The 21,007-nt window shown below is 39.4% G+C and overlaps 1 long non-coding RNA gene across 1 annotated transcript; it reads left to right on the top strand.

Moving 5' to 3' along the window:
- Positions 1-9,713: 9,713 nt before the first annotated feature.
- LOC147584384 (uncharacterized) lies at positions 9,714-18,337 on the top strand. The gene is made up of 3 exons (XR_015249118.1): positions 9,714-10,594; positions 11,119-11,176; positions 17,840-18,337. It is a non-coding gene; the product is annotated as an uncharacterized LOC147584384 (long non-coding RNA).
- Positions 18,338-21,007: the final 2,670 nt, after the last annotated feature.

Genomic DNA, 21,007 nt, shown 5'->3' with positions numbered 1-21,007 from the left:
CTTCGCTGGCTGAGGGGAGGGAGATGGAGACTATGCGGCCAGTAACGGGCGGCGGGGCGGGGCCTGGAACCCCGCCCAAGAGCACCAGCAAATAAAGGGTGCCGGCCCCGCCCCGCCCGACCTGCAGGGCCCGCCCCTGAAGTGGGTTGCACTGCCTATTGGGCCGACTCTGGGGGCACTTCGGGTCTGAGGCAAGGGGCGTTGCTCCGACCCGCGTGGGTCCGGTGGTCGCGGGACGTGGTCTCCTTAGCTCTGACAGCCGGTTACTCCTGCCTGGGAGGGAAAGCTAGACTCCAGACCCTCGATCCTAGAGCGTCGGCTCCCTGCCAGCCATCCTCATCCATAGGGATTGGATAATAAAGAGGTCCAAGATAGGCAGTGACAAAACATTTGTCCTAGCGTTGCTTAGGCTCCTCTGAACCTTCTACTTGTCTAGGATTGCACCTAGGCCTTCAAGTCTGGCCTGGCTGAGCTCAGTATTAATATGAATCCTGCTAAGTCATCCCCCTCTTGATGTCTGATGCCTTTGATACGTGATCAAATTCCTTATCCTCCACCTTTGGCCTGCTTTACTGTTTCTTCATGGTAATTTTCCATCCACTGACCCAGTCACTCTTCTTGTTTGTTGCTGTGTATTCCCAGCTGTTTTTATTCAAATTTCAGCACAATTTTGTTCTCCTATTGCAGTAATTTTGACCCTCTTTAGTAATAGTCTTCCTCACCGTTTTAACAAGTGTCAATAAATAATTTTTCTTTAACTGAAATGAGCAGTCTTCTCATCCCTGATTCTAGGAGGACCTTAGCAGAGATTTAGTAATCTCAGTTTCCTAACCTGTTAAATTGGGATGATAATCCCTGCTGTGTGTTCTGGTCAAGAAGTGGTGAAGCCTGGAAAAAAATAATAGGAAAATGTTCTATAAAAGGTCAAAACCTCTACAGTTGTTAAGGACTGGTATGTTTTCTTCTTATTCATATCTTCTTATACAAAGATGTAAGATGCAAATCAAAAACTGTACCTACTACTTCTCTGACTTTAACTGCCAGATGCCCCTGAAAAAACAGAGGGGTAAAAAAAACAATGGAGGGATAACATTTCCCTAAATGATTCTGAAGATAAAGCCCCAAGTGATATCCCACAAGCAAAAATGTATTTGAAGAAGCATTTCTTCTTTAAAAAGAATGTAAATTTTGAGAAGCCCGGGTGGCTCAGTCAGTTGAGCATCCAACTCTTCATTTTGGCTCAGGTCATGTTCCCAGGCTGGTGGGATTGAGCTCCTACATTGGGCTCTGCACTGGGCATGCAACCTGCTTGGGATTCTCTTTCTCTCTCCCTTTGCCCCTGTCCCCAACTCACTCACACACGCTTTCTCTCTCAAATAAAAAAAAATTTTTTTAAGTAAATTCTGTATTTCACCTTTGTTTGAATATCTTTTAAAAGTTTTAAACAATTTAGGGGTGGCCTGGGTGACTCAGTCTGTTAAGCATCTGACTCTTTGTTTTGGCTCAGGTCATGGTATCACGGTTGGTGGGTTCTAGCCCCGCATTGGGCTCTGCACTGACAGTGCAGACCCTGCTTGGAATTCTCTCCCTCTCTCTCTGCCCTTCCCCTGCTCGTGTTTGTGCTCGCTAGCTCTCTCTCAAAATAAAAAATAAACTTAAAAAAAAGTTTTAAACGGTTTATAACTGAGAATAATGTACCATTGCTTATATGGCTTCCCTTACTTCCAGAGTTACAAGGCCCCTAGAGTGCAAGGCCATAACAAATTGAAATTACTTGTGATATCTACGTATTTGGTATTCATTTAAGAAATATTTATTGTGATTATATGCTGGACATAATCTAGGGAGAGTGCTTTAAACAGCTTTTGAAATAAACATTTACTTTTAAAATGATTTTTCAAAAGTAAACATTCAAAAAACCCTATTGATTAATAATTGTTGTTTGTTCATTCATTCATTCAACATTTATTGAGTCCCCAGTATATACAAGACCCAGTGCACACTATACAGAGACTAAGGAACAAGAAAAGACCTCTGCCCTCTGGGAGGCTGCTGCTTGATCAACAAGACTGGCATGTAATTGAATGAATATTGTGATAGAAGTCTGTTGGTGTACAACAGGCACATAAAGCAGGAATAAGCATTTTACCTGGGAACTCTGGAAAAACTACATAGGGAGGTGATACATTGTTGTTGCCTGTCCTTTCCCAACACCAGAACAGATTGTCTTAGCTGAGAAGGAAGTAAAGAAAACAGTTAATATATTAACAGATTTTTTTGCCCTTTGGAGGAGTTACAGATAATTGCTTTAAAAATAGATCAACAAGGTATACCTGGGTGGTTCAGTTGGTTAAGCATTCGACTTTGGCTCAGGTCATGATCTCACAGTTTGTGAGTTCGAGTCCCACGTTGGGCTCTGTGCTGACAGCTCAGGGCCTGGAGCCTGCTTTGGATTCTGTGTGTGTGTCTCTCTCTCTCTGCCCCTCCCGTGCTCATGCTCTGTCTCTCTCTCAAAAATGAATAAACATTACAAAAAGTTTAAATAAATAAAAATAGATCAACAAAGCAAAGTCCTTTAAAACGTATTAAGTCATTCCCTGTTTTTTAAAATGGGATCTGTAATTTGTGCAGATTATAAGCAATGAATAAATCCTCTATTGAGAGAATGTCTAAGAAATGTCATTTTCTTTTGGGGTGGGAGTTTTTGTTGTTGGGAGTGGTGATATTTGTTTTGGTCTATTGTCATGATTGGATTCTGGTATAATATTTGGAATTGAGAATAACTTAAATAACCTTGAAATGATAGTGAAAATAATAAAAAGGAAACACTGATTGAATAATGACACTATTACCCTTGGGGATAGGTACTTATGTGTACCTAGATTGGGCATGAAACCTCAGAAGCTTTCTTAAATGCCTAACAAAGTTTATCCTTGGGCCTGCATGTTCCTCTGTCTAATACAGGCATTAAACAAAAGCAAAACACAGTGGGCTTGGGAAGAATAGTCCTGAAGACTCCCTGAAGGTGACAGAAACTAATTTTTTCTCTTCTTTTGTTGCTAAGCATTTTGAAAAGGACACTATAATCTACATCCTCCATTTCCACTTTCTCTTTGCATATAGCTGTATTCTCACTTCTGTTCCCACTCCTCTACTTGCACTGTTCTTTAACATTAAATTATTAAGACTCTTTCTGTTATCACTCTGCTTCTTGTCTCAACTACTTATTTATTTCCCAAAGTTGCTGCAAGGTAATAATAAATTACCCTATAGCATTTGTGTTTGTATGTGCTTATGTTCTTTTTCCCACCTGAACTGAAGCAAATACAGTTTTTATTATACTAAAATATCATTGTAAAGCTAAAACAATTAAAATTGTAAATGTCTGGTTGACCAGAGCATGTGCCTCCCTCCAACATGTTTTTTGCAATATGATGTATTAAAATCATTTTAATACTTATTACCAAAGCTATTTTTTCTTGTTTCTTATTATGTAATATTTGACATATAAATATATAATATATGAAATACAAGTTATGAAGCATAATAATAAAATGAGCAACTATTAATCCACTACTGAATTTAATACCTAGAATATTGCAGGATCATTGAATTCACCTGGGTGTTGTATCCCATGTCCCTCCTTCAAGAGGGCTAACCACTATCCTGAATTTTGTGTTTATTTTGTTCTTGCTTTGTTATTTCTCTGTTGAAAAACATATAACCATATATGTATGTATCTCTAAAAATATATTGCTTAGCCTTCTTGTTTTTAGCTTTTAAAAACATTATGTGATATATGTAGTCTTCTCCCTTTGATTTTTTTTCCTCTCAAAATTGTATTTCTTATATTTATACATGTTACTGCAATAGTTGTAGGTCTATTATATGAATATATCCTTTGTACGTTTTTCTGACAATGGGCATCTGGGTTATTTCCATTTTTGCTGTTACAAAAAATACTGCTGTGAACATTGGCATGCATGTCTCCTGTGTGGAATCACTAGCAGTGAAACTGCTACATCAAGGCATCTGCCCACATCCAACTTCACTAGATAATCCTAGGTTGTATTCCCAAGTCGTTGTACCATTTTACCTTACCCACACTAGCCGTGGAGACAGCCCCACATTTTTGTCAACACTTATTTTTGAGAGGTCTTAATTCTTGTTAATTCAGTGGATAATATTTAGTCATAATGACTGGCTATTACAATGTAGTCATAATTTGCATTTGCCTGATCATTAATGTGATAGAGCATCTTTCTCTCAAATTGCTCACCAAAGAGATTTCTTCTTCTACCAATTTCCTGCCTTCTGCATATTTTTTCTATTCGGTTGTATACCTCATGTTTATCAAAGTGTAGAAGTTCTTTCTATAGTCTCAATAGTAATCACTTGTGGCTTGTGATTTCACTTTCTTTATGAGCAGCTGGGTTACAGAGTTCTTATAAATGCAATATAAGCAGAAGTCTACTGGCAGGTTTCTCTGAGAGTTTTTGCTATCCTAATCAAAGGAAAAGACTGGCTTCCCTTCTTTTCCTACCTTCTTTGAACTTGGATGTGATAGTTAAGCTATAGCAGCCATCTTGTGATGGTGAAGAAAAGGCCAAGAAGAGTAGTGCCACTGGTCTTTAAATGTTGAGCCACTAAAACAATCAGCAACTAGCTACCTCCAGATTTCTCCATATGTAAGAAAAAACAAAAATAAACAAAACAATTGTTTAAGCCTCAAATATCACAACTGATAGAAGGCTAAAGAGTATGTTGAGTACTATTTTTGAGAAATCATGTAATATTACTCTAAGAAAACCTTTCACTTGAGCTAACTTAATTGAAACTGGTCCTTCAAACCACACAGACCTACATGAAAAAATTGGGGCAGAGAGAAAAGAGTGCTGAAGGAGAATGAACTTTGAAGAATGGTTTGAGCATAGAGACAAAATAAATGGCACATTCTGAAGCCTCTGAGTGGGAAAGGAGGTGAAAACGGTCACATGGTGGATTAGTGGAAATGAAGGTTCTAAAAGGAAGGTTAAATCAGTTTATAGCTTAAAAGTGTAGCTGGAGGTAAAGAGGAATCACTGAAAATGCATAGTGATTTGCCAAAAAGAGTCATTTAAAACAGGTAATCTAGCAGTGAGCGGAAGTTCTAATCTCTGAAGTCTATAAACTGAAGACAACAAACCTTATTTTGTAAACTGCATTATTCAGTTTCAAGTTGTTTTCTATGTTTATTTCCATTTTATTACCCTCCATCTTTCCTAAAATCTTGTTTATGGTTTGTAGCCCTTTTACAGTTTTGCTACAGGGTATTGGGGTTAAAGTCTTCTGTTAACTCTTGGGCCCAGTGCACGAGTGTGAGGAACTATAGGAAGGAGGTAAATCTCTAGGATCAGTTTTGGGGGCCTCATGGATGAGCAAACCAGCTTCTCCCACCAACACTCTCCCTTAGTGTTGCAGATCCTGTGTTTTATGTCATCAGTTGATTTTTAGGAAGACAAGATTTTCTTAATAGGCTTACTGTGATGATCAAATACGAAAGTGTAAGCTGCCTAGCAAATGTCTGATCTAAGCAGACATACAATACATATTTTTTTCAAAAACAAAGATTTCTGTGAATCTACCTCCATTATTTTTGCTTCCCTACCACCCACTCAACCCAAAATCTACCATAGTTCCCTAATCTACCAAAGAACGGGGGTTGGTGTGACCTGACTTGTTCTTAGTAAATCCACACGTGGCTCTGTTGATCACCACTTCCTTTTCTCTACGATGCTCACAAATTGTTTCTTTAACAATCTTTTTTAAAATGTATCACCAGAAATACAGAAGTTAATTACCTATAAAATATCTATAGTGTTAAAGCCAACACGTATATTGTTATTTAAAAAAAACTCTTGAGGTGCCTGGGGGGCTCAGTGGGTTAAGCATCGGACTTTGGCTCAGGTCACGATCTCACAGTTTGTGAGTTCGGGCCCCTGGTTGGGCTCTGTGCTAATAGCTGAGAGCCTGGAGGCTGCTTTGGGTTGTGTCTTTCTCTCTGCCCCTCCCCACTCGTGCTCTCACGCGCGCGTGAGCTCTCTCTCTCTCAAAAATAAACATTAAAATTTTTTTTTCAATAACAAAAAAAATCTTGAATAGGATTGCCATCTAGTTCCTGCTCTTCTTCAGAATCTACCTTCTTCAGCTGTTTTAGAAACAAAATAAAATCCACCCTTCTCTCCTGATTCCTTTTCTGTTCACAACCCATGGGTGTGCTCTTCTCACATTATACTTGTCCCTCTCTTCAACCCATGACTGTATGGGTATGACTGCCTAACTCATTTCCTTAAGCAATGGCAGTAGGCATCCTTCAGCACTGTATTCCCAGCTCTAGAGTTGTACTTGGCACAATGAAGTCACATGCAACTAAAAAAAAAAATTGCTTGAATAAACAAATGAATGAGAAAAAGGAAAATAAATAAGAGCTCAGAAGAGAGTCAAACTGTGCCTCCGACCCTTTTTTCCTGTTATTTTAGTATTTTACCCCCAAATTTAAGCTTGTCTGGAGGGAAAGGGAGGAGTAGGGTTAATTTTCCTGCCACTTTATTTACAGGTCCATGACACCACTTTATAAGCACTTTTTTGTGTCCATGATAATATGAAGTACTTTAAAAGGTGGATCTATCCCCTTCTAAATGAGGATGTTATGGAATACACCTGAATGGAAGTCAAGGGAGCAAAGGAAAGCAAAAGAAACTTACAGGTGCTTCCCTGCTTTTCTTCCTTATTAAGATCAGAGCCTGTAATGCATTTCTAAGAACTTCCTAACCCTCTAGGGGCTACCTTCCCTTTCAGAGTTTCTCACATAACAGATTTCATTTAACTTTCCTTTGCACTCTTTAAGGTTATTTATTTTGAGAGAGCAAGCACAAGCGGGGTAGGGGCAGAGAGAGAGGGAGAGAAAGAATCCCAAGCTTTCAGCCCAGAGCCTGACAAATATCATGGCCTGAGCCCAAATCACGAGTCAGATGCTTAACCCACTGAGCCAACCAGACACCCCTCCTTTGCACTTTTAAAATGCTGCCTGTCTAAAACCTATAGCATTCATACTCAAACTTTGCACATTGAAATCATCTGGGGTGTTGGTTAAACAGGCTTCCGGTGGTAGGGTCGGGGGAAGAGGTAGCAGGCGCCATGTGGGGCTCTGAAGGTGGCAAGAGGAAGCCCCTGAAGCAGCCCAAGAAGCAGGTCAAGGAAATGGACGAGATAAGACATTCAACCAGTAACAGAAAGAGGAGGAGAAGAAACTCAAGGAGCTAAAAACGCAGGCTATGGGGAAGGGCCCCCTGCCACAGTTAGAATTAAGAAATCTGGTAAAAAGTAAGCTGTTCCTTGTGCCTGAGGCAATGGTAATCCTAAATTCCATTCCTGTTTAAACTTCTGGATTCCCTGTCATAGCATCTGTTGCCACCTATAGCTTGAATGAAGTGTTGGAAGTGTTGCCTTAGATCCTGTTTACATTTAAGAATAAACTTAAAAAAAAAATCAATCATAAAGAAAAAAATACAAGTGCCCAGCTTCATATCCAGAAATTCTGATTTTAAGATGAAGATCTAGTGTGGAACCCAAACATTGTTTTGTTATCATATTTAACAAATTCCCCCGGAGATTCTGATGCCCATCAGAATTTGAAAACCTCAGGTCTAGTTTGCCCACATTTTCACTTTCCAGACATTTTTTTTTTAACATGTATTTATTTTTGAGTGAGACAGAGCACAGGCAGGGGAGGGGCAGAGAGAGAAGGAGAAACAGAATCTGAAGGAGGCTCCAGGCTCCGAGCAAGTGTTCAGCACAGAGCCTGACGCGGGGCTCGAACCCATGAATCGTGAGATCATGACATGAGCTGAAGTCAGTCACTTATCCGACTGAGCCACCCAGGCACCCCTCCAGACAATTTTTAATAAAATAAAATTACTTCCTTCATCTAATTATAACACATTAAGACCGCAGTACTTACATAATAATTAAATACCTGGGCTCAGGAATCAGGCTCGCAGAATACCTTTGAGCAAATTACCAAAAACTTTCTCTGCACCATTTTTCTTTACCTGTAAGATAAGAATGATAAAAATAGGACCTACCTTATAGGTTTGTTGTGAGGATTAAATGAGATAATATGTCTAGAACACCTAGCACAGTGCCAAGGCACATAATAGGTACTCAATAAATGTTAGACATTATTAATTGAAGATTTCTGTCACCTCCTCATTGGAACCAGGTTGATGGTGTGTCCTATTAGCCTATGAATAGTGTTCAGGGGCCCTCCAAACCCTTTGCAATTTGATGTTAAATTTTCTTTATGCATTCTGCTGTGAAACAGATATACAGAGAGCTCTTCCCAGATTCTCAAAGGGGGTCTGTAACACTGTACTGAACTCTAGAAGCTAGCTTCTCAAAAACTGCCCTTGACTGGCAATGTCTGCATTCCCTGAGACTTCTCAGGCAGACTCAGACTGCATTCCAGAATGACTAAATCAAAATCTGCACTTCAACAAGATGCCAAGTGATTCCTGTGCACATGCACATCTGAGAAGCATGCTCCAGAAATTTTCCAAATTTCCCTGATAATGAGAATAACCTAGTATGCTTATCAAATATGCAGATGATCTTATGTCTTCCTTGGAAATCATGATTCATTAAGTCTGGATTATTTTTATATTTAGGGAGGAAATATCAGTCTCAAAGATGAAGCTATCTGCAAGTGAAGAATTGGTCAGAGAATCTATTTTTTGCTGAACTAGACTTCCTGCTGCAGTCTCTTTACCCTCTGCGTGTAACAGTGGAGGACAGAGTACTTAGGCTTCTTCAAATCGCAGATGATTTCCAGTTCCTATGCATATGAATCCTTGTGATCAATCTTTGTTTTCCCTAGCAAGCATGAGTCTGTACCTAGCTACAAAAAATGCCCAATACAATACCACTAATTACCTTGGGGATTTGTAAAATGCAATACGTGATACATTTAAAGCAACACTTGTGACATTACACTAAGGAATTGCCATGCAACATAAGAACTAAAACATCTCCCATATTGAAGTTACCTGGCTATTCCTTCTCAATCCCATACCCCCAGCCTGCTCCATTTTCCAACCCTTCCAACACAGAGGTGACCACATTCTACATTTTGCCTTTATCACTGCCTTTATTTAAAAGAAAATCATGGCTTTACCACATATTTGTCCCTAGTCAGTGTTTTATATGTTTTGAATTTGATTTTTTTAATTTTTTAATGTTTTTTTTTTTAATTTTTTTTTCAACGTTTATTTATTTTTGCGACAGAGAGAGACAGAGCATGAACAGGGGAGGGGCAGAGAGAGAGGGAGACACAGAATCGGAAACAGGCTCCAGGCTCTGAGCCATCAGCCCAGAGCCTGACGCGGGGCTCGAACTCACGGACCGCGAGATCGTGACCTGGCTGAAGTCGGACGCTTAACCGACTGCGCCACCCAGGCGCCCCGAATGTTTATTTATTATTAAGAGACAGAGGGAGTATGAGCATGGGAGGGGCAGAGAGAGGGGGAGACACAGAATCTGAAGTGGGCACCAGGCTCTGAGCTCTCAGCACAGAGCCCAACGTGGGGCTTGAACTCAAAAATCGCGAGATCATGGCCTGAGCCAAAGTCAGATGCTTAACCAACTGAGCCACCCAAGAGCCCCATATGTTTTGAATTTTATAAAAACAGTATCATACTATGTACACTAGTGAGGGTTTGCTTTTTTACTCACCATTATTTCTAGTGTATTCATGTTCTTTCCTGTTGCTACATCAATCATTCTCACTGATGGATAAATTTCCATTTGTGTGAATATGCTATTCTACTTATCCATTCACCTGTCAATAGGCATCTGGTGGTTTCCTTTAGAGCTTTAAAATGTATTTCAAAAAATACCCTTAGGGGGCACCTGGGTGGATCAGTCCATTAAGCGTCTGACTCTTGATTTCAGCTCAGGTCATGATCTTGCAGTTCATGAGTTTGAGTCCCGCATTGGGCTTTGTGTTGAGAGTGCGAGCCTGCTTGGGATTCTCACTCTCTCCCTCTTTCTCTTCCCCTCCCCACCACTCACACTCTCTCTCAAAATGAATACATAAAGAAACAAACAAACAAACAAAACTTTAAAAAATTACAAAATACACTTAGGCAGGAGTATCTCCATAGCACTTTATAGGAGTGGAATTGCTAGGGTATTGGGGTAGGCAGACAATGCCTCCCAAAGATATGTCCGCATCCTAATCCTTCAAACCTATGACCTTATTTGGAAAAAGAGTTTTAGCAAATGTAATTAAGTTAAAGATCTTGAGATAGGGAAATTATCCTGAATTATCCTAGTGAGCCCTAATTGCAATCCAACTGTCCTTATAAAGTGGTAGCCAGAAGGAGATTTGAATCCAGACAGAAGAGAAGGCAAGGTACCTTGTCAACACCTTGATTTCAGTCCAGTGAAACTGATGTTAAACTTCTGGTCTCCAGAACTGTGAGGGAATAAACTACTATTGTTTTAAGTCCTCAAGTTTGTGGTGATTTGCCACAGCAGACACCGGAAACTAATACAGGTAGGCATACGTACAAATTGAGAAGGTAATGCCAAACTATTTTCTACTGAGGATGTGCCAATGTCATGTATCAAATATTAGTTCCAGTGGTGGTTCCAAAATTTCTGTATAGGAGGGTTTAGGAAACTTGTATTGAAGCTATATTTACATGATACTTAAAAAACAATGGGGAAAAAGACCACCAAAGGTCCCTATCAAAGAATGTTGGTGGAGAGAGTGGGTTGCCAATCATGGACACATTTTCAGGTTATTAGTTTGCAGGCTTGCTAATCACAACTGATCCAGTCCTCTGCTTCCTTGTATTATTCTCTTGCTGTTGGAAACCATGGAGAGATCATCTTGTTGGCCCATGGTCAGGGAGGTCAGGGAGGTGTAACTAGTTCTTAGATACCTGAACGGGTTTTTAAGATCACTGGCATGTCATGTGTTTATTGGAATGATTTCCCTGTTTATGAAGCTATTTTTGTTGTTATACCAAGAGCATGTTTATGTAAAAGCATTGCCCTGGCCTTTGCACCTTGCAGAAACAGCACTTTTCTTCATGACAGAGGCTCCAAGGACACCGAAGGGGTTGAACTACAGGTAAGTCCCCTGTGCCCTTTACTCTTTGCATATCTGTTTGATTCGATATAGTTCGTAACTCAATCTTGCCAAACTCCTGACATTCCAGGTCTCTTTTGCTGCTGCTGACAGTTGCAGCCCATTAGGTATAAAAGCATGAGATTTTTAAAAATTTTGCATTTCCAGCAATCAGGAGGATGGTATATTAGTCTCTGTTGCCGCTTTAACAAATTACCACAAATGTAGTAGTGTAAACCAAAACAAATTGATTATTTTATAGTTCTGTGGGTCACATCCAACATGTATCACAGCGGGCTAAAATCAAGATGTTGGCAGGCTGTGCTCCCTTCTGGAAGATGTAAAGGAGAACCCATTTCTTTGCCTTCCTCAGCTTCTAAAGGCTGCTCACATTCCTTGGCTCAAAGTTTCCCTCCTCCCTCTTCAAAGCTAGCAACAGTTCATCTCTCTGACCATTTTCCCATAGTCCCATCTCCTTCTGACCACATTGAGAGAAATTCTCCAACTTTTAAAAATTAATTAATGTATTTATTTTGAGGGATGGGGGGTAGAGAAAGAGAGAGACAGAATCCGCTTCATGCCATCAGCACAGAGCCCGCCGACACAGGGCTCGAACCCACGAACTGAACAGTGAGATCATGACCTGAGCCAAGATCAAGAGAGGATGCTTAACCACCTAAGCCACCCAGGTGCCCCAGAAGTTCTCCAATTTTAAAGACACATGTGATTTTAGTTCCCAGGTATCCCAGAATAATCCCCCTTGTCAAGATTCTTAAATTAATTACATCTGCAAAGTCCTTCTTGCCATATAAAGTAACATATTTGCAGATTCTGATAATTAGGACATGGACATTTTTGGGGGGAGCATCATTCTGCTTACCACAGATTTGTTTAAAGAGGGAAATACAGAAAAAATACTATGCTTATTTAGTAACAAGAGCTATAGGCATGTATGCCATATAAGCAAATTGTTGTTCTGAGGGCCCATTAGAGCATTTCCTTTAAAACTTTTTATTGAGGAGCACCTGGGTGGCTCAGTCATTTGAGCATCTGACTCTTGATTTCTGCTCAAGTCATGATCTCATAGTTCATGGGTTTGAGCCCTGTGTCAGCCTCTGAGCTGCGGCTTGGAGTCTGCCTGGGATTCTCTCCGTCTGCCTCTCCCCTGCTCATGCTCTCTCTCTCAAAAATAAATAAAAATAAACTTTAAAAAACTACCTTTTATTGAAGTATAATCTCCATGCACTTAGCCAAAAGACGAAGAAGCAATGAAATATAATCTCCATAAATAAAAGTGCACTTATTATCAGAGTACAGGTGGATAAATTTTTTATAAACTAACACATCCTTGTAACCTGTGCCCAGAAAAAGATACAAAATATTGACCACTCTGTAGAAAGCCTCCCCATATCCTCTCCAGTCATTACTCGTGTCAAGGGTAATTGCTGTTTTAACTTCTGGCATCATAAATTAATTTTGTATACATTTCAACTTAATATCAATGGATAAGTTTATTTATTTATTTTGAGAGAGAAAGAGCACTGAAGGGGCAGAGAGAGAGAGGGAGAGAGAGAGAATCACAAGCAGGCTCTGCACCATCAGCATGAATCCTGATGCGGGGTTCAAACTCATGAACCATGAGATCATGACCTGGGCCGAAATCGACAGTCAGTTACTTAACCGACTGGCACCCCTAGTATGTACTCTCAACAATAGAGACTATCTTAGGATCTCTTTTGCACTGCTGGTGGGAATGAAAACTGGTGCAGCCACTCTGGAAAACAGTATGGAGGTTCCTCAAAAAATTAAAAATAGAACTACCCTATGACCCAGCAATCGCACTACTAGGTATTTATCCAAGGGATATGGGTATGCTGTTTTAAAAGGGCACATGCACCACAATGTTTATAGCAGCATTATCAACAATAGCCAAAGTATGGAAAGCGCCCAAATTTCCATCAATGGATGAATGGATAAAGAAGATATGATATATATATATATATACAATGGCGTATTACTCGGCAATCAAAAAGAACGAAATCTTGCCATTTGTAACTACTTGGATAGAACTAGAGGGTATTATGCTAAGCAAAATTAGTCAGTTGGAGAAAGACAAATATCATATGACTTCACTCATATGAGGACTTTAAGACACAGAACAGATGAACACAAGGGAAAGGAAGCAACAATAATATAAAAACAGGGAAGGGGACAAAACATAAGAGACTCTTAAATATGGAGAACAGACAGAGGGTTACTGGAGGGGATGTGGGAGGGAGATGGGCTTAACGGATAAGGCACATTAAAGAATCTACTCCTGAAATCATTGTTACACTATATGCTAACTAACTTGGATGTAAATTTTAAAAATAAAATAATAAAAAATATAGACTATCTTAGTATCAATGGCATCATAAACATGTACTTATTTTACTCAACATTATTTTTGTGAATCCACCTATTTGGTACATATAGCTATAAATTATTCATTCTTATTGCTGTGGAGTTTTCCATTCTGTAAATATACCACAATTTCTTTATCCTTTCTGTTATTTATAGGCACTTGGATAGTTTTCAGGTTTGGAGCTATCATGACTTATGCTGCTATAGACACTACTGTTTATGTCTTTTGGTGAACATGTAAACACACTTCCAATGGGTTGCACCTGGAAGTGGTGTTGCTGAGTCATAAGGGATATATATATATATATATATATACATATGTATATATATATATATATGCATATATATGTGTGTGTATATATATATCTATCTCCAAAATATCTTTATCAAAATATCTTTACCATTCTTACCAGCAATGTATGAGAACTTCAATTATTCCACATCTTCACCAATACTTTTTTTTTTACAGTCTATAGTTTTCTCTATATACATTCTGCTAGGTGTGTGGAAGTATTTCATTATGGTTAAGATTTGCATTTCCCTAATGACAAATGAAGGTGAGCATCTCTTTATACATTTATCAGACATTTTGTGCATTTTTCTATTTGATTGTCTTTTTCTTATAGATTTTTAGGAGGCCTTACTATATTCTGGAAACAATCTTTTTTTTTTTAATTTTTTTAAAGTTTATTCATTTTTGAGAGACAGAGAGAGACAGAGCATGAGTGGGTGAGGCGAAGAGAGAGAGGGAGACACAAAATCCGAAGCAGGCTCCAGGCTCTGATCTGGCAGCATAGAGCCCAATGCGGGGCTCCAACTCACCGCGAGATCGTGACCTGAGTCCAAGTCAGACGCCCAACCGATTGAGCCACCCAGGCGCCCCTGGAAACAATCTTTTTGATGGATATATCAGTGGGTTGTCTTTTTATGAGCATAAGTTTTTAATTTTAACATAGTCCAAACCAATTTGCCCATTTCTCCCTTTATGGTTAGCATTTTTGCTGTCCTTTCTTAACAAAATAAAACAAACAAGCAAACAAAAAGCTGTCTTCTATTTTCTTTTAACTTTGTTTTCTTTTTCAACTTAAAATAGGATGAATACTCATTTTAGAAATATATGGGTAATGAAAAAGGAATCAGAGGGGGGAAAAATCAACCATAATTCAATACCCCACAACAAAGATACTTAATTCATGTTTTATGACATTTTGATGTTTGACTTTGAAAAAAAATTACATGTTATGGTAATTGAGTGAGACCAATTACATGGAAATTTGGACTTCATTTCATTTATTAATATAAAAGTATTAAATGTACCAACCTACATTGAAAAATTAACCTATTAATCTCAGTACATTTTACTTTCTCCTAAGTCTTAATTGTTCTTCCAGTAATACTAGATTTTTGCTTTCCTAGGAATATAACACTTTGCTACAAAACTGTGGTAGAAATCTAACATAATAAGCATCTGAAACTCCTTATCTCATAACATGTATTTTTTTTTGCAAAAATAAGATAGTGACTAATATTCATTGCCAGGTAGATAAAAATAAAACCTTAGTTCATAGGCATGGTTTTCTAGTTTTAAAAAACACTGACTTAATCCCTATAAAATATTCAGTTCACCAAAAAGTTCTGGGGCCTTAAAAATAAAAATAGTTTCAGAAAAACAACCTATCATTTCCTTTTCACACCAGAAATATTTGTTGGATTGTGCTGAAAAGAATCTCTTTCAAATTCTTTCCCCTAATTCTGATCAGATAATTTCCCTTGCACACTATACACATCCAATCAATAAATATCTATCAAGCACCTACTGTATGCTAGGTACTCCAGTCATATGGCTTCCAGAAGACATTGTACCCTTGTGACCTTGTTGAAGACCACAGAATGCAGCCTTTGGGGAGGCACCAAGCTTCATTACACATTTGTAATGTGTAATGGGGTATAATTTGGAGAATCCTGAGGCATACACCCCATGACCCCACCAGCATGACTGGGCCCTTTCTGCCTTATTCTTGCCCACCTGCTCCAGTAGCGAGTGGAAACCTGGTTCTGAACTCTAGCTAGCTCTGTGGCTGGAGCCCTGCAGCAGTTAGAATCCTTCATGGAAACAAAAGCTGTTTTGGGGCACCTGGGTGGCTCAGTCTGTTGAGCATCTGAATCTTGGTTTTGGCTTAGGTCATGATCTCATGGTTTGTGAGTTCAAGCCCCGCATTGGGTTCTGCGCTGACAGTGAGAAACCTGCTTGGGATTCTTTCTCTCCCTCTCTCTCTGCCCCTCTGCTGCTTTCTCTCCCTCTCTCTCTCTCTCTCTCTCTCTCTCTCTCTCTCTCTCACACACACACACACACACAGACACACACACTAAATAAACTTTAAACATTTTGAAAAAGTGTTAAAAAAAGAAACTGTTCTGAATATGTAAAATATAATCTAATAAAAGGAATTGGTTATGTGGATGATGAAATAGCTGAGAAGCCAATATGGGATGTTCAGGTATCCCAGATATTAGCAGCAGCAGAAGGAAGGCACTACCACCTGAAGGCTAGAGAGAAAGGGTAGAAAATGATACGATTAGAGCCCCCATCGGTGGGAATCAGCTAATGGGAGCAAGAACCACAATGGGTCTGCCTGATGGAAGTGGAAATCATGAAGAATATACGATTGCTGCCAGAGAAGGTTAAGACAGAAAAGCAGGGAAAATGCCCTGCTTTCTTTCTTCTGCCCTTCAGATTTATGCCAGTGCCTGATCCCCACTTAACGACAGGCTGTATGGGGCTAGGAAACAGCCTGCAAGAACCAGGCACCCTACTATGCTGAGCAGAGAGGACAAAGAGCTGGAAGAATAGATCTGAGAATGGGTAACCCAGGACTAACAGGACCATTCTGAGACATCTTGGATGTCACCTACCTGTTTTATAGTTTACCTGCTTTATATTTACTTGCTCTGCACATTTGCATATCAGAATTCGTATTATCTCTCGCTGGAACTCCCCATCACCAGCTTCTTGCCTCAGTCCATATTGGAATCACATGGAGCCAGTTTGAAAAAGTACAGATTCTTGGACTTCTCCCCAGATAGTGAATAAGAGTCTTTGGAAATAAAGTAGAAAAACGTATATTTTTAACACCTCAACTTGATTCTGATGTAGACAGTCTTTGGACTCATTTTTTTTTTTAAGTTTATTTATTTAATCTCTACACCCAATGTGGGGCTAGAACTCACAACCCCAAGATCAAAAGTCACATGCTCTTCTGACTGAGCCACTGCTAGACTCATTTTTAAAGTAGTGCTGGGCACCTGGGTGGTTCAGTCGGTTAAATGTCCTACTTCCCCTCAAATCATGATCTCCTGGTTTGTGGGCTTGAGCCGTCCGTCAGGCTCTCTGCTGTCAGTGTGGAGCCCACTTCAGATCCTCTGTCCCCCTCTCTCCCTGCCCCTCCTCCGGTCATGTTCTGTTTCTCTCTCTCTCAAACATAAATAAATTTAAAAAATTAAAATTGTGCTAAAAGATGGGACTACCCTAATTCCAAACTTCTAGATCTTCCAATTTGCTTTCATCCTGGTAGAATGAAACCTGCCATGCCAAGCTGGACTGTAGAATGAGGGTATTCTCCAAACACACTTGTTTAATACATAAAATATACCAAACTTTATATTTACATTATCACTAAAATCTGCATGATAGATTAACTTCAGTATCATTCTTATAACCAGATTGTGTCCAACAGTGTCTGTGAATATACTGTTTTTCTGGTTTAAATTGAATTAAACTTGGCATTAAAAAGAAAACTTTCTCTGTCATCTGATTTTAGTTAATAATGAGATTGGCCATTTTATTTTATTTAAATACATGTTTGTTTATTTTTGATAGCGAGAGTGCAAGCAGGGGAGGGGCAGAAAGAGGGGGACAGAGAATCTGAAGCGGGCTCCATGCTGTCAGCAAAGAGCCGGCTCTGAGGCTCAAATGCATGAACCTCAAGATCATGACCTGAGCGGAAGTCAGACGCTCAACTGACTGAGCCTCCCAGGCATTCTGGGATTGGCCATATAGACTTTAGCCATAATTGTGTATATTTCACAGAGTTTAAAAGGCACTAAATATCAGAACCACGTATCTATAGAAGATAGGATTCATTGCTTCTCAGCCTTTTGGCTAAGATCAAGTGTACAGAAGATAGGATTCATTTCTTGCATATTTGGTCTCTCTCATAACTTACCAATATCTTCTCTATTACTTTGTTTTGTTTCTTACCGTAGACCCAGCTGCAACCTGAGGAGGTATCTCAACAACCACACAATAATGGAGGAAAGAGAGAACTGAGGAAGTGGGGCTCTGAGCACAGATCTAGCTTGGACATGAGCAGATTTTTCTTTAATGTTTTGCATATTAGGTTTGATATACGATTTTATGTGGAAAAAAATAAGCTTTCACTTACTCATTTTTGAAAATCCTGGACTCTGGACAATTCTTCACATTGAACAAACAAAAGTTTCCATAATTGCAGAATCTTCTATGTTTGATGTTTCTGGGAAGTAGGCTCTTCATAAAGGTGTGATTTAATGCAGATTGGGGACATAAGTCTGAACAAGCTCATTAGTCTGCATATTACCTACAGGATTTATTGATGATGGTATGAAACTATCTGACAGCCGTCAGCCAGGAACAATGTATGCATAAACCAGGGGATGAGAAACAGGGTCAACAAACATCATGTGGTCAGAAAATGTCGTTACCTAGGTTAACTACTAATGAATTTTGTTGTTGTTGTTGTTGTTGTTTGTTTTTTTTTTTATGAAATTTATTGTCAAATTGGTTTCCATACAACACCCAGTGCTCATCCCAAAAGGTGCCCTCCTCAATACCCATCACCCACCCTCCCCTCCCTCCCACCCCCCATCAACCCTCAGTTTGTTCTCAGTTTTTAACAGTCTCTTATGTTTTGGCTCTCTCCCACTCTAACCTCTTTTTTTTTTTTTTTCTTCCCTTCCCCCATGGGTTTCTGTTAAGTTTCTTAGGATCCACATAAGAGTGAAACCATATGGTATCTGTCCTTCTCTGTATGGCTTATTTCACTTAACATCACACTCTCCAGTTCCATCCACGTTGCTACAAAAGGCCATATTTCATTCTTTCTCATTGCCAAGTAGTATTCCATTGTGTATATAAACCACAATTTCTGTATCCATTCATCAGTTGATGGACATTTAGGCTCTTTCCATAATTTGGCTATTGTTGAGAGTGCTGCTATAAACATTGGGGTACAAGTGCCCCTATGCATCAGTACTCCTGTGTCCCTTGGATAAATTCCTAGCAGTGCTATTGCTGGGTCATAGGGTAGGTCTATTTTCAATTTTCTGAGGAACCTCCACACTGCTTTCCAGAGCGGCTGCACCAATTTGCATTCCCACCAACAGTGCAAGAGGGTTCCCGTTTCTCCACATCCTCTCCAGCATCTATAGTCTCCTGATTTGTTCATTTTGGCCACTCTGACTGGCGTGAGGTGATATCTGAGTGTCGTTTTGATTTGTATTTCCCTGATAAGGAGCGACGTTGAACATCTTTTCATGTGCCTGTTGGCCATCCGGATGTCTTCTTTAGAGAAGTGTCTTTTCATGTTTTCTGCCCATTTCTTCACTGGGTTATTTGTTTTTCGGGTGTGGAGTTTGGTGAGCTCTTTATAGATTTTGGATACTAGCCCTTTGTCCGATAGGTCATTTGCAAATATCTTTTCCCATTCCGTTGGTTGCCTTTTAGTTTTGTTGGTTGTTTCCTTTGCTGTGCAGAAGCTTTTTATCTTCATAAGGTCCCAGTAATTCACTTTTGCTTTTAATTCCCTTGCCTTTGGGGATGTGTCGAGTAAGAGATTGCTACGGCTGAGGTCAGAGAGGTCTTTTCCTGCTTTCTCCTCTAGGGTTTTGATGGTTTCCTGTCTCACATTCAGGTCCTTTATCCATTTTGAGTTTATTTTTGTGAATGTTGTGAGAAAGTGGTCTAGTTTCAACCTTCTGCATGTTGCTGTCCAGTTCTCCCAGCACCATTTGTTAAAGAGACTGTCTTTTTTCCATTGGATGTTCTTTCCTGCTTTGTCAAAGATGAGTTGGCCATACGTTTGTGGGTCTAGTTCTAGGGTTTCTATTCTATTCCATTGGTCTATGTGTCTGTTTTTGTGCCAATACCATGCTGTCTTGATGATGACAGCTTTGTAGTAGAGGCAAAAGTCTGGGATTGTGATGCCTCCTGCTTTGGTCTTCTTCTTCAAAATTACTTTGGCTATTCGGGGCCTTCTGTGGTTCCATATGAATTTTAGGATGGCTTGTTCTAGCTTCGAGAAGAATGCTGGTGCAATTTTGATTGGGATTGCATTGAATGTGTAGATAGCTTTGGGTAGTACTGACATTTTAACAATATTTATTCTTCCAATCCATGAGCAGGGAGTGTCTTTCCATTTCTTTATATCTTCTTCAATTTCCTTCATAAGCTTTCTATAGTTTTCAACATATAGATCTTTTACATCTTTGGATAGATTTATTCCTAGGTATTTTAGGCTTCTTGGTGCAATTGTGAATGGGATCAGTTTCTTTATTTGTCTTTCTGTTGCTTCATTGTTAGTGTATAAGAATGCAACTGATTTCTGTACATTGATTTTGTATACTGTAACTTTGCTGAATTCATGTATCAGTTCTAGCAGACTTTTGGTGCAGTCTATCGGGTTTTCCATGTATAATATCATGTCATCTGCAAAAAGCGAAAGCTTGACTTCATCTTTGCCAATTTTGATGCCTTTGATTTCCTTTTGTTGTCTGATTGCTGATGCTAGAAATTCCAACACTATGTTAAACAACAGCGGTGAGAGTGGGCATCCCTGTCGTGTTCCTGATCTCAGGGAATAAGCTCTCGGTTTTTCCCCGTTGAGGATGATGTTAGCTGTGGGCTTTTCATAAATGGCTTTTATGATCTTTAAGTAAGTTCCTTCTATCCCGACTTTCTCAAGGGTTTTTATTAAGAAAGGGTGCTGGATTTTGTCAAAGGCCTTTTCTGCATCGATTGACAGGATCATATGGTTCTTCTCTTTTTTTTTGTTAATGTGATGTATCACGTTGATTGATTTGCGAATGTTGAACCAGCCCTGCATCCCAGGAATGAATCCCACTTGATCATGGTGAATAATTCTTTTTATATGCCGTTGAATTCGATTTGCTAGTATCTCATTGAGAATTTTTGCATCCATATTCATCAGGGATATTGGCCTGTAGTTCTCTTTTTTTACTGGGTCTCTCTGGTTTAGGAATCAAAGTAATACTGGCTTCATAGAATGAGTCTGGAAGTTTTCCTTCCCTTTCTATTTCTTGGAATAGCTTGAGAAGGATAGGTATTATCTCTGCTTTAAACGTCTGGTAGAACTCCCCTGGGAAGCCATCTGGTCC

This window comes from Puma concolor, chromosome A1 (genome assembly GCF_028749965.1).
Source record: "Puma concolor isolate L17-30 chromosome A1, mPumCon1.1.hap2, whole genome shotgun sequence".
NCBI lineage: Eukaryota > Metazoa > Chordata > Mammalia > Carnivora > Felidae > Puma > Puma concolor.
The sequence above is the reverse complement of the archived record's forward strand: the minus strand, read 5'-3'. Positions and strand labels throughout refer to the sequence as shown.